Genomic DNA, 13,148 nt, shown 5'->3' with positions numbered 1-13,148 from the left:
TCTAGAGGGATTCCGCAGTGGTCTGTTTCTGGAGTACTCTGCTTAAAATTTTTATCAGTGACCTGAAAGAAAACATAAAATCATCACTGGTAAAGTTTACAGGCAATACAAAGATTGGGGGAGTGGTAAAAAATGAAGAGGTCAGGTTGCTGATACAGAAGAATCTTGATTGTTTGGTAAGGTGGTTGCAAACACACAATATGTGTTTTAATATAGCTAAATATAAATGTGGTGTTCTAGGAACAAAGACAGTAGGCCATACATAGAAGATGGAGGACTCTATCCTGGGATTCAGTGACTATAAAAAGGATTTGGGGATAATGGTGGATAATCAGCTGACCATGAGCTCTTAATATGACACTGTGGTTGAAAGAGTTAATGTGTTCCTTGCAGGCATAAATGGGAATCTTGAGTAAGAGTAGAGAGGTCATTTTACCTGTATATTTGGTGTTTGAATACCTTGTCCAGTTCTGGTCTTTGCAAGTTCAAGAAGGATGTTGATAAATTGGAGAGAGTTCAGAGAAGAACCATGATAATGATTGGAGTTCAATGTCTTATGGTGATAAGAGCTCAATCTATTTATTTTAATAAAGAGAAGTTAAGGGATGATTTGATCATAGTGCCTAAGTATCTACATGGGGAACAAATATTTTATAATGGGCTCTTCAGTCCAGCAGACAAAGATATAACACTATCCAGTAGTTGGAAGCTGAAGCTAGAACAGTGGTTCCCAAACTTGTTCCGCCGCTTGTGCAGGGAAAGCCCCTGGCGGTCTGGGCTGCTTTGTTTACCTGCCATGTCTGCAGGTTCGGCCGATCGCGGCTCCAGTGGCCGTGGTTCGCTGTTCCAGGCCAGTGGGAGCTGACAGTCATGAAATGGCTTCCTCAGCTGGAGAACCTGGCAAAGAGTTTTGAAATGGGGTCTATGTTACGTTGTCTATGTATGCTGTCAAAAACTGGTCTCTTCTGGAAGAAAATGTGGGAGTCTACTCCTCCAAACATGTGCATAACTGGCCTAATAACTGTCTCATGGTAAAAGTCTTATGTGCTGAATTCCCCCGCCCCTCCCCCCCCCCAAATTGGCAGACATTGTTACTAAAATTAGTGTAACTCTGCTGCCTTTAGAAAATTCTGCTTACTGGTAAGGTATTTTATTTTTGTGTGAATTCCCTACTATTTCAACGTAAGCACCATTGACAAATAACATTAAAGGATATGTGTTTCATTTATTAATGGAAAACTAAGATTTAGTATCTGCTCAGGTTTGTAGATAGCTTTTGCATTTTGTCATCCTTACAAATCAGTGAATTTACCTACGACAGATACTGTAGTTTGAACATTGTGGAGAAGTATACTGGAAGTTTGCACAGAGTCATTAGCTGTTCAGTTGATTGTTTTCCTTTACTCTATTGCCTTTAACTTATTAAAATATCACCAGGTTTTTTAGGAGAGACTTGAACAAAATAATTCTTTAAGACATTGTTTTCTCTGCATCAATAAAGTTATTTTAACACTTATGTGACTGAGAAGAGCTAAGCATGTGTCTTCCAAATGTGGTTTTGACAGGAGAAATCTCTCCTATTACATTTTAATGCTGACATGATACTATTAAAAATAAACAAGATTATCAGAATTATAAAAGATAAAGCAGATTTACTCTATACTGTCCTTTTCATCAGGTATACATATCATAGAGAATTCACCTGAGTTAAGCAGTTCATCTTGGAGCTAAACAAATACAGATAGAAAAATGTTATGTAATTACAATAAATGTGACAAAATATAATATATAACTAGCAGGAAGTTTTATGATATACTAACTGTAATTGATTCCAGTGATTTGTCTGTTATTGCCAATCCAAATAATTGTAACATCTGTCAAAAACCAACCACTACTATGAAAACCTTTTAACATTTTGCACATAATAAACTATTTTATACATAAACTACCTTATTGTTTATATTAAAAACTAAAAAATATTCAGTCTGTTCCAGCCATTCTAACAAAAACTTTAATAAGTAGACATTGCATTAAAATGACACAATCCAGCAGTTATTTGGTAAGGGCAGCACAATCATAAATTTACCATCCATGCTTTTCCAAAAATACTAACCCATATTGTTCTCTCTGGACCTGTTGCAGGGATGACTAATCCAGCTGCTGAGGTCTCCCTTTATGTGTTTGATGGAACACTTGGCTTGCTAGACTACAGCTGTGTGTTTATGTGCAGTGCACACCTGCAGGGGCCTGACAAATAGCTGTAGTATGCAGAGTATACAAAATTACCCTGGCAGTGCTGCAAATAAGGAAGTTTCTGTTTTGAAGTCCATATGTGTGTGAGCTTGAGATGCCAGCTGGGGTATTTATGTTGCATTGCACAGATGTAAAACTGCCAACTGATTTTATACCAAATAAAGGCTAATCTTTTTATACATACTTGGTGTCAGAGTTATGAAGTGGTACATAAGAATGTTCTCACGACTTAGCTCTTTTAAAATAAAAGCTGACATTAAAAATACTTTCTATTCATATTGTGAGTTCAAGCAAACTGACTGCATTTATTTACGTACGTGTTGTACTATAGAATCTTAAGGGTTTTCTTATTAGTGATGTACACTTGAGTATAAATAATGACTTGATTTATTGTGTGTGCATACAGTATGCTGAATATCCTTTTTTCCTGTAGATCGGTTTAGCTCTGTGTTGAATCCAGTTTATGGGTTCTGAAATGTTAAAGCCAAATTTATACAGCTACTTAACTTGAAAGCTTTGCCTTCCTATTTTCAAGTGTGTTTAATTTATAGCAGACTGAAATTTTTATCAAATAAAACACAGAGATTGAACATTTTTAGCATTGTAAAGAAATACTTTTTTTAAATGTAAGAATTTTTCCAAATGTGTGGGAAGTAGAAATAGCAAAGTTCATTTATTTGCTAAAATAAAAGGTAGGACAGATTTAGGGCTCTATTCTGTTACCACTGAAGTCAGTGACCATACTTTCGGTAGGAACAGGATTGGGGCCAATAGTAAAGAAGAAAAGATAGATGAAATGATGAATTTATAATCTGTTTTTCCATGTAACATTTATTTTTAATGCTTTAAAAACATATAAAAAGTAGTAATTTTTATCGAGGCATATAGTTTGAGTCTGTGTGTTTCTAATACATTCTCATACTTCTGAACACCCACACACTGACTTCAGTTTCAGTTTTGTTTCCCTCTGTCCCCAAAATATACTGTTTTGTCTATGACATATCAAATTCTTTTTATGCTTGTGTTTTTGAAAAATTGCTGTTTGAAGGCATGCAAAGTTTTGCTTTTGGGTGTCCTTCTGTCAAATTATACATTTGAAACACATTTATCTAGAAGTGTACAAATAAATACACCGTGGTGAAATGGGCACAGGTCCTATTAAAAATGGGAGGTACATCTGTGTATACTAGATTGAATTTTGTCCACAGATCTTAGAAATTTTTTTTCCCCAAAGGCAGATGTACAACTTAGACATTTTGTTGTCAGTGCTCACCTTTTTGTTGTAAATGAGACAAAAGTAGATAAATAGCATATAAAACGGACAAACGAGGCTAAGACACTGATCCTGCAAAGTCTTAAGTGCATGTTTTAACGTTTGAATGAGTAGTGCCCCAAAGTTAGGCATGTGTGCAAGCGTTTGCAGGATCTGTGTTTAGATCATATAAAAGCATGGCATCAGACCATATTTATTATAACTGTAAAACAATATTTATAGAAGGTAAGCTGGCTAGCATATTTCCTGCCTAAATAAACAATGTTTTCTGTTTATACAACATGACCTAGAATATGATTTTCACCTTTTGTGTTGTGAAAAAGGGTATTTAACAAAAATATTGTTAAATTTGTCAGCAGACATAGACAGTAAGTGACAAACCTTATCCTGATTCAGAAATATAGCATTTTGTTTTTAATTTAGAGAGTTTAGAACAAATCTCAGGGATTTTAGGGCAGAGTTTAGCTGAAGAGATGATGATCATCTCCAATTGGCTGACCAATAGCGTAATGTTGAAATAAACATGCTCTTATGACGGTCCAGCTCAAAGGAAGCTTTGTACTAGATATTATAACTGCTGAGAGCAGAGCTATATGATAGAGAAAACTGAGAAACAATTGAGAAGCACAACTCAAACTGGAAGACAAAAACTTCAAAAGAGATTACTTCTGCTATATGGGATATAAGAAATCCTAATTATTGTTATATACCCTTATTTACAAAGTACTTTTCAAAGAAATGACTAAACCAAAATTATAAGACCAGAAGGACCAAACTCTTTATTACTCATGTGAGAGATTATGTTGCAAAGATGGCCTGGTTATTTAGTGTCAAGGCCAGCTCTCTTATAGAAGGATATCACTTCAAACAGTGCTGCCGCCACTGCAGGTTGCAAACACACAATTGAAGGCTTCTAGTTCTCAGCTCGTGCACAGATGTCTTTCCATAACTTTAGCCAGTAATTTCTTCAAATTGCTCAGTTTATCAGCAGCACATGTCATCAATCCTGGAGCGGTTGTTCAAGTCAAACTACAGAATCCTTAGCTTACAGACGCAGCTGCAAACAGGTGAACAGGCAGAAAGTAATTTGTGCAGCTTGGTGGCTGTCAGACGAAAGACAGACAATCTGTGTTTAAAACAGATTGCAGGCCTTGCATAAGCCAGACAAAAGGGATTTCTACAACTGCAAATAATTCCAAGGTTAACATGTTTTCCTTTCTGCCATTAGGTGATTTGTTAAAATTGGAAACAATGAACATTATAAATCTACAGAGAAACTAGAGATAAGTTGAAAGAGAAAAACAGATCACAAATAAGTTTGTATCCTTCTGTAGAAAAGGATAGAACTGGCATTCATATAGGCTGCCTCCTTACAAATTAAGCAAAGTTATAAAATAATGCTTTGTAAGATATAAAGATATGTCAGTACACATTTAACATTATAGTAAAGATTTCTAATTGCCAAAAGAAATAATGTTGGAATAAGCATAAGTTCATAGTACTAAATCTTTACATTAAAATTTTGGTGTCTTTTCAGTGGTAAAAAGAAAAGCAAGAAAAATGTATGTTTCCCAGTTTACAGATTGTTAGAATTTGCATTTGTTGAGTCAGAAGTTCTACCAGAATACTTCTGCAGATTTTTTGCTGACATGCTGCAAAGATGTATAAGGATTTCATTTGAACTTTGTCATTCCAGTGCTTCAAATGTTACAAGATATTACTTTACTTTACTAAAAAACTAAGAACATCAAAAGATTTTGGAAGTATTATAAAGAGATTAACTACAACACTAACCGAATTACAGTAGACATTTAAAAATTTGCCAGAGATACCAATTTATGCTTGCTTTCCTGATCACGAGTGTTAGGTGTACTGTGTAGTAACACAGAAGGTCTAATCCTTCCACTTCTCATGATCTATATAAACTTCCATTGACCTCACAACTTCTTTAGCAGTCTTCCAAGAGGTACTCATCAAGCTAATGTAATATACCCCTTGTTCCTGTTTAGTGAGTAAGTAGTTACGTAGACTAATATTGACAGGTAATACTATGCTTGGTTCAACTTGTTCTGGCAAAGTTTATCAGCTTAGAGATTTGTAGATGGAAAAAGGTCCACAGCCTAACTTTCTACCATGAGGAAGAGAGTAGTTTTCTGCAGATGCTTTCAACAATTTTCACAGAATTATATATCAACAACTTTATTTATACTAAACAATCATAATTAGCATGATAATTTTTTAAGAAATTGAAGCTAAGATATTTTCCCTGCTTTCTAAAAAGTATTTAATACTTGTTGAGTTTTGGTTAATGATACAAAATTGCTACATGTGTATAATTGATTTTGGACTCTTTCTCTCACAAATTACAACTTTTGCAGTCAAATGTTATAAAGGTACATTGTAGTAAAATGTAATATGTTCATCCTACTGTAAAGTTAGGCATATAGTACTTACTGCAATCCAATGATGATATTCTTACAGTGGAATAAATACTTCTGAACTGTTAGAATGTCTGTTTTATAAATTTAAATGTACATGTTAATGAATATATATTAATGAATAATCCTTTAGGGAGAGTTATGCTGAGATTGAAATGAAGAATATGACATTTCTTGATAGCTGAGAAATTTAAGGCACTGTAGAGGCTTGTGTTTTATTATACCTAGTGTTTTTCTTTATGAAATGCAAATTCCAAAATGTCCTTGAAATCCATCATATTTTTGAAACATTTTAGGTAATAAGGTATTTTGAATCTTTGACAGAGGAATTATTTGAAATAAAGCATGTCTTCTAACTTGCTTTTATGTCATATTAGAAGAATATATATGATTTTCTTTGTAGTTTAATTTTTTTAAATACACATAGAGGATTTTTCTTTTAATCCATATCAAATCAGAGAGATTTTTAACATCTTGTGAATTAACAAGTAATCATAATTAAAGAGAATTGACATTATTCAGACAGTGAAGCCTAACATAAAAATTATTTCCCTTTTTTTTTATTATGCTGCTAGCATGTCTTTTTTCATTTAGTTGTGCAGGGTAAATTTTTTTTGTATTCTGTAGATGTGATACTATACTTTACACATATACATAATGTACACATATATGTGCTGTATATATTCACTGTGAAAGTGAGATCATCGTCTTGTAAAGGATGGTTTTAATTTGTCTTGGTGAATCAAGTGGATACTGTATTTAGGGAAAAAAATGTACTCATGCAGGTTGCTGTCTGCAGTCCAAATTGCTGATCAGAGAGTCTTTATACACATCGGTAATGTGCTGTGCAGTATAAGCTGAAATACATTCCACAAGGGAGGAAAACGGAATAGGTTACATACGCTGTTCCTAAGTGCAATGAATATAAAACTCCATTACTCACTTTAAGCAGGTGCTTTTTATATGAGGCTTTAAAGAAATATAAAACTGCTGGTGAAATGATTGGTTTGTATGGACACAACTCAACTTCCAGTGCTTTGACCAGATAAAAAGAGTCTAAAAATATTCCTACAACATCCCTTTAATGGTTTCAGGGATTAAAGGTTAGTATCCTTCTGGTGTAAGAAACTGCCACTCCAGATGCTAAAGGTACTGGTTATTTTAACTACTCATGATACAGAATATTTTGGGGATAAATAAAAACATATCTTACTCTTTTTTCCACTAAAACTAGAACACTCTGTTTTTAAGTTTAACTTAAACTATTCATATTTAAATTATTAGGGAGAATTCTGTGATTTTTAACCGAAAACAAATTTTTAGATGTGCACAAGATAATTTGAGTGGATTAGAATGCTACTGAAATTAGAAATAAAAGACATCTTTTGATGTGGTGAAATTGTGGCCTCCCTGGCTACAGAAGGTTAGGAGTGAAGGTTCAGATTCAGGTATTATTTGGTTTTTTGTTTTGTTTTCTTGTTTAAACAGCCAGTAGTTCCCAAGAGAGAACAATGGCTACTTTTAAATAATGTTGGTAAATAACTGCTCAACCTTTTCACATGTAATCCATACCACTTGTTACCTTTTCATTCCCTCAGGCTCCTACCCCAATCACTGTTGTTCTTCCACCTGTCCCATTTCCCATCTAGTGACTGTTTTCAACAGCAACCTGCATTGCCACAGCACTGTGTAGTGTATATCCCTATTGATGCTTCCCATTGGGTCCCCACCACCTCCACTTATTCTGCCACTATACCCGCTGTTTTTAATGTCCAGCCTATTCTTACACGAGCACCTTGATGACTAATTGATGTCTTTGCCTGAGACTCAGAATTCATGCTCTGACCTCTTCATTTTTCTTGAAGTATCTTTTCCCATTTCATTCATTTTGAACAGTTCTGTTTCTAGACTTACAAAAGGCAAGCCTGTTACTGGCAAATTTGGATTTGTTTTCGTCTCAGTGTACACTAACACTTCAAATACATCACTACTGTTCTTACATCATCTTCAGCATGGAAGTTCTTGACTTAACAGCTCTACAGCCATAGTTTCTCTGGTTTCATGATGACTATAGACCTTTTCTACTGTAATAGTCACTTAACTATCAATATCTCTGGTGACAGCTGCTCTGATACCTTGCTTCTAGCTTCCTTTACCTCATAAAGGTAAGATAGTAATGATCTTTTACATTTTCACACCATTAACCTCTATACACCTTTAATACCTCTCCCTTACTTTTTCTGATCCTGCCACTAGTCAACATTTCTGTATTAGTTTGTATCTCCTCTCCCCGACCCTTATCCTTTGCATCTCCTGTAGCACTCAGTTTTCTTAGTGAGTCTTTTCTCTTGATCCTTGATTTTATTAATGACCATGTTTCATTAGTCTATTGTCAGTTCATATCTATTACACTGTCCATTTCTTGATTCTGGATCACTTTGCTCTCATCTGAGTTTCTACCAGTTCCCCTTCTCCCACATAATGTGGCACACAAATAACTTCAGTAAACTCAATTCTGTCTGCTGGCATATGGAGAGAAGAAAGTGCTTCTTGGACTTCTATAAAAAAAACCTAGGAAGTCCACTGTCTGTCCATTCTCTTCCTAGAGTTCAGAGACATAGTTTCCTGTCATGCATCACTGAGGAAACTAGTGACTCATTATCCTTGTTCCAGATTATTATTTTAAGTAGTAAGATTTGCTTTGTCCTTCCTTTAGAACAGGGGTTCTCAAACTTCACTGCACCGTGACCCCCTTTTGACAACAAAAAAGACTACACGACTCCAGGAGTGGGGGACTTGAAGCCTGAGCCTGCGTGAGCCCCACCACCCTGGGGAGGGGGACCAAAGCCAAAACCCAAGGTTCGTCACCCAGAGCTGAAGCCCTTGGGCTTTGGCCCCAGGCAGTGGGGCTTAAACTTTGGCTTCGTCCCTGGGCCCCGGGGCTTGGGCTTTGGCCCTGGGCCTCAGCAAGTCTAATGCTAGCCCTGGCGACCCCATTTTAGGATATTGACCCACAGTTTGAGAACTGCTGCTTTAGGAGATTGAAAATATATCTGATCCTCTTGTTATCTTCAGGGCAGCTGTCTGTTTCTATTCTTTATATGTTTGCAACTCTGAATCCACTTCCAGCCTTTTTTTTTCCTCATAAGATCAGCTATCATCCCTTCTCTCTCGATCTTCTCTGGCTCTTTCCCTGTCATGCTCAAAATAGTTGCTACTTTCCATTTCATTGCAAATTTGCTCACCTTAATTTTGGTCTTAGTCATTAGTTAACTACTGCTCTCCACTGCTCTTATTCTATTCTATTCAGGTTCTTACACTGTCCTTATCACTGTAGTATCTGAGCAAATTCCAGCAGTGGATTGAGCAGTATGACCTAGGGCTTGTCTTCGCTACTGCACTACATCGGCGTTGCTGCATCGATGCAGCTGCGCTGATGTCGCGCTATGTCAATGGGAGAGCACTCTCCTGTCGACGTATTACTCCACCTCAATGAGAGGCGGAAGCTATGTCGGTGGGAGAGCGTCTACCGCTGACATAGCATAGTGAAGACACCTCTTTAAGTCAATGTAAGTTATATTGCTCAGGGGGGTGGTTTTTTCACATCCCTGAGTGACATAGCTTACATCGACTTAAGAGGTAGTTTAGACAAGCTCCAAGATCTGTGACATGTAGTTCATTTTCTTTCATCCTCTTCCCTGGGGGAGAATTGTGATTGCTGTGTCGTGTTTTGTTTTGTTTTTGTTTTTTAAAGGTACGTGCTGCTATATGTGTGTGTGAGAAGGCAGGGTCGAAAAAATGTGCCATGCAGTAGGCGCAGAAGGTGGTGAAGTTTGTGATGGGCTCCTGTAGGAGTTCAGTCAGCTGTCTTGGGCCAGTCCCAAGAAACATTGCCTCTTGCATAGACTAGCACTCTCTTTATGGTAATTCCATTGTGCCTGAGCAGCGGAGTTGTCAAACACAGTCTTCATCCCAGAGTTTAAAGATGATTGTTTAGATATTCTGAGGCCAGGCCATGGAGCAACTTGAAGATAAGGATTGAGGCCTTGAACTTGAGTCTATATTCTGTGGGAAGCCATAGATAGTGAAGGCCAGGTTTTGTGTGCTTACGGTACCTTGTGTTGTTGAGGAGATATGCTGTAGTGTTCTTTACCAACTGGAGTTTTGTAAGGATGACTGGCTTCCTGCCCATGTATATTGGATCGCTGTAGTCCAGCTGAGAGGTGATGAAGGTGTATATAATTGAGGCCCAGTCATCATCTTCCAGGGTCGGATGGAGTCTTCTAGCTCAGGAGGTGGCTGAGATCATTATTTGTGGATGCTGCTATGTGACCCAGGGACCCAGGATCATTCCTAAACTACATAGAGAACTGATCAATAATGGTTGTGTACCTTGGCTGCATACCCTTCAAAGAGCTTTCCTCTTTTTCCCCAGCAGCACCTCTGTCTTGTTCAGGTTCAGCTTCAATCAGCTCTTCCAGTTACTGGACTATCTTGGTGGTAATGGTATGGTCATTTGTGGTAGGTAGAGCTGTATACTGCTGGCTCTTCAGTCTGTGTCATCCTACCAATTTACCTATTGGCTGAACGTAGGTGTTGATAGGTCCGGAGAGAGAATTGATCTAGTGGGACTCCACAAATGAGCTGTTTGGTGGTAGAGGTTCCGTTTCCCATCGCTGCTCATTGGGTGTCTCTCTTTAGGAGGGACTTAAGCCATTTTCACCACAGTTGCCTGGGCCCCTATTGCTTCTCTTAGGTAGGACATGAGGATGAGAATGAAAGTCTTTCCTCTGTCCATTTACAGCAAGAGAGCATCCATCAATGCCACAAAAGTTGTTTTCATCCCATGTCCATGTCCTGGCAATTAGATGAGCTTGTAGCTAGCTTTTGTTTGAGCTTGCTTAGGAATGGAAGGTTTAATACTGAGCAGTCATTGGCTAGAATCATATGTTCAGGGTTGATTTCTTCATTGCCAGTTGCACTATTGCATATTTGAAGGAGAAAGGGAATACTCTTTCCCTGAATGAGACATTAGTATTTGCCACAAGTAACACAAGTTGCTGGTGACTCTTTTCTACCAACCAGGAAGGGCATGGGTCGGATTCACGTATCTTGGGTTGCGACTCCTTTTAGGGTGTCCAATCCTTCTTCGTGAGTGAATGTACTGAAATCTAGGAATGCAGGCAAGCTGTTTGCTGCCTGGGTTGATGGAGTGGATCCATGCTGTTTGAGAAACCTTCCCAAATGCACATGATCTTTTCAGTGAAGTAATACTTTGCAGTGCTTTGTGCTGGTTTCTGTTATGGGCTATAGACACTCAGGACTGATGAAGTGGTTTACCACCTTGGATAGCTACTTAGAGTGGGATATGGCATATTCAGTGGAGGTTGATAGAAAGTTTTTCTTGGCCTGTAATACGACTTCAGTATAATCTTTGACATTCTCCAGCCTGTTTGTTTCAGCTTTCATTTTTCGCCATAGGTGCTTGAGTTTCCAACTTCTCTGTCTCAGCTGGTGCAGAGTATCAGAAAATCAAGGAGATATATGTGGGTGAAGGGAAGGAATGAACTGTATGGGAGCCAGAGTGTTCATGGCTGAGGCTAGAGTATGATGATAATTATTCACCAGATCATTGACATCTTGTCCTGTTTTGGAATGTTGTTCTGCTTCAGCATGCTTTGAAATTTGATTGTCTGAGTCTTTGTGTTTGAATCAGGGTCATGTGACTTTCTTGTCAATTGGGAGCTGGGAAAGCCTTAAATAGGTAATAGTCTGTCAAAAACAGTGGCTGGGTTGTGATGTTCTCGATATTAATATCTAATCTGAAGACCAGGTCCAAGGTGTGACTGGCGATGTGGGGCTGAACCAGAGGTGGCTTGTGAAAGTCCTATGGAGACAAGTGAGGAGATTCTTCACCTGTGGACTTGGCAGCATGCATGTTGAAATTTCCCAGGAGATAAGACTGACATATTTCTCCAAGAAGGTGTCAGTGAGCTCCTTTATGAACTCTTTAGTCTTTGGTGATCTATAAATGAGCATAGAATCTGTTAGGTTTGGCTCTGGTTTCTATTGTTAGATAAATTATTTAGAATTAATTTGGCTTACCTGAGCCACTTCTTTTCAATCTGATGTTTGAAGAGAAGATGAATGCAATGCCACCTCTCTTCTTGTTCTCTCTAGGTCTGTGATGGACTGAGTAGCCAGGAGGCATGATGTGGGATAGCATAGGGGTCGCTGTGTCATGTAGCCAGGTCTCTGTGATGAAGTTATATTCAGTGCTTGATTGCTGATGAGGTTACATATTTTTCTGTTTGTTGGTGATGGCTCTTACATTGATCAGCATCAATTTTAGCTTAGGTAGTTTTGGGATACCTTCTTCAGGACTGTGCCTGTGTGATGGTCCTGTGCAGTGCACAGGTAGTAAATATTTGGTATCCTGTTTCTCATTTCTGCTCTGCTGTTTCCTTGGACATTTCTTCCAATTTGGTCTGTAATAGCTGAAATAGTCATGGGATGCTCTGAGTGGAGGGAAGTTTTTCTGTTTCGACAAATGCTGTGGGTAAGACCTGTCTATTGGATACTTTGGGCATGGTACGTCCTGGGAATGTTTGGAGTTGGACCAGTCTGTTTCTCGGGTAGTGGTGGGTGTGTTGGAAGCATGGTGGCATTACAACAAAAATGATAATAATAGCAACAATAATACTAAGTAGGTTGAGTCTAAGAAAAGGGGGATGTAAATGGCATCAGATGTCTCCTTGAAATAAGCTGTCTGTGGTCATGGTGCCTCTGCTGCCTTTATCTGCTTTGGAAGAGAGGTGCGAGAGGAAGCTAAATAGTTCTTACTATTGAACAGTGTGTGAGTTACAGCTGTAAAAGTGTCCTCCTGGTTAGAAGAAGGTAGCAAAGGCTGAAGGAGCAGGAATGAGGCTAATGGCTCCTTCCCCATAAGAGAAGAGCCTTTTGGGAGCCTAGTTCCTGGTGGCTGTTCTTGAGATAGAGGAAGTGACTTGGAGAGTATCACAGCCTCATTTTCAAATTTTAGAAAATCTCTCTAATTTTTTCTTATATTTTTGAAATGAACAATGGTCCCTACCATGCTGCCATGTCCCCACTGGTGAAGGGAAGGAAAGAACAGCCAGAGAAGTGGGGATCCTGAACCCTTTAAGGGTGGTCAAGCTCCCCTA

General features: G+C 38.1%; 1 protein-coding gene across 1 annotated transcript in view; it reads left to right on the top strand.

Moving 5' to 3' along the window:
• The window catches only part of VPS13B (vacuolar protein sorting 13 homolog B), a 913,989-nt gene that overhangs the window by 304,961 nt on the left and 595,880 nt on the right, over positions 1-13,148 (top strand). The gene's annotated exons all lie outside the window — the stretch shown is intronic.

This window comes from Natator depressus, chromosome 2 (assembly GCF_965152275.1).
Source record: "Natator depressus isolate rNatDep1 chromosome 2, rNatDep2.hap1, whole genome shotgun sequence".
NCBI classification, from domain to species: Eukaryota; Metazoa; Chordata; order Testudines; family Cheloniidae; genus Natator; species Natator depressus.
Note: the sequence above shows the minus strand (reverse complement) of the source record. Positions and strands in the feature narration are given on the sequence as shown.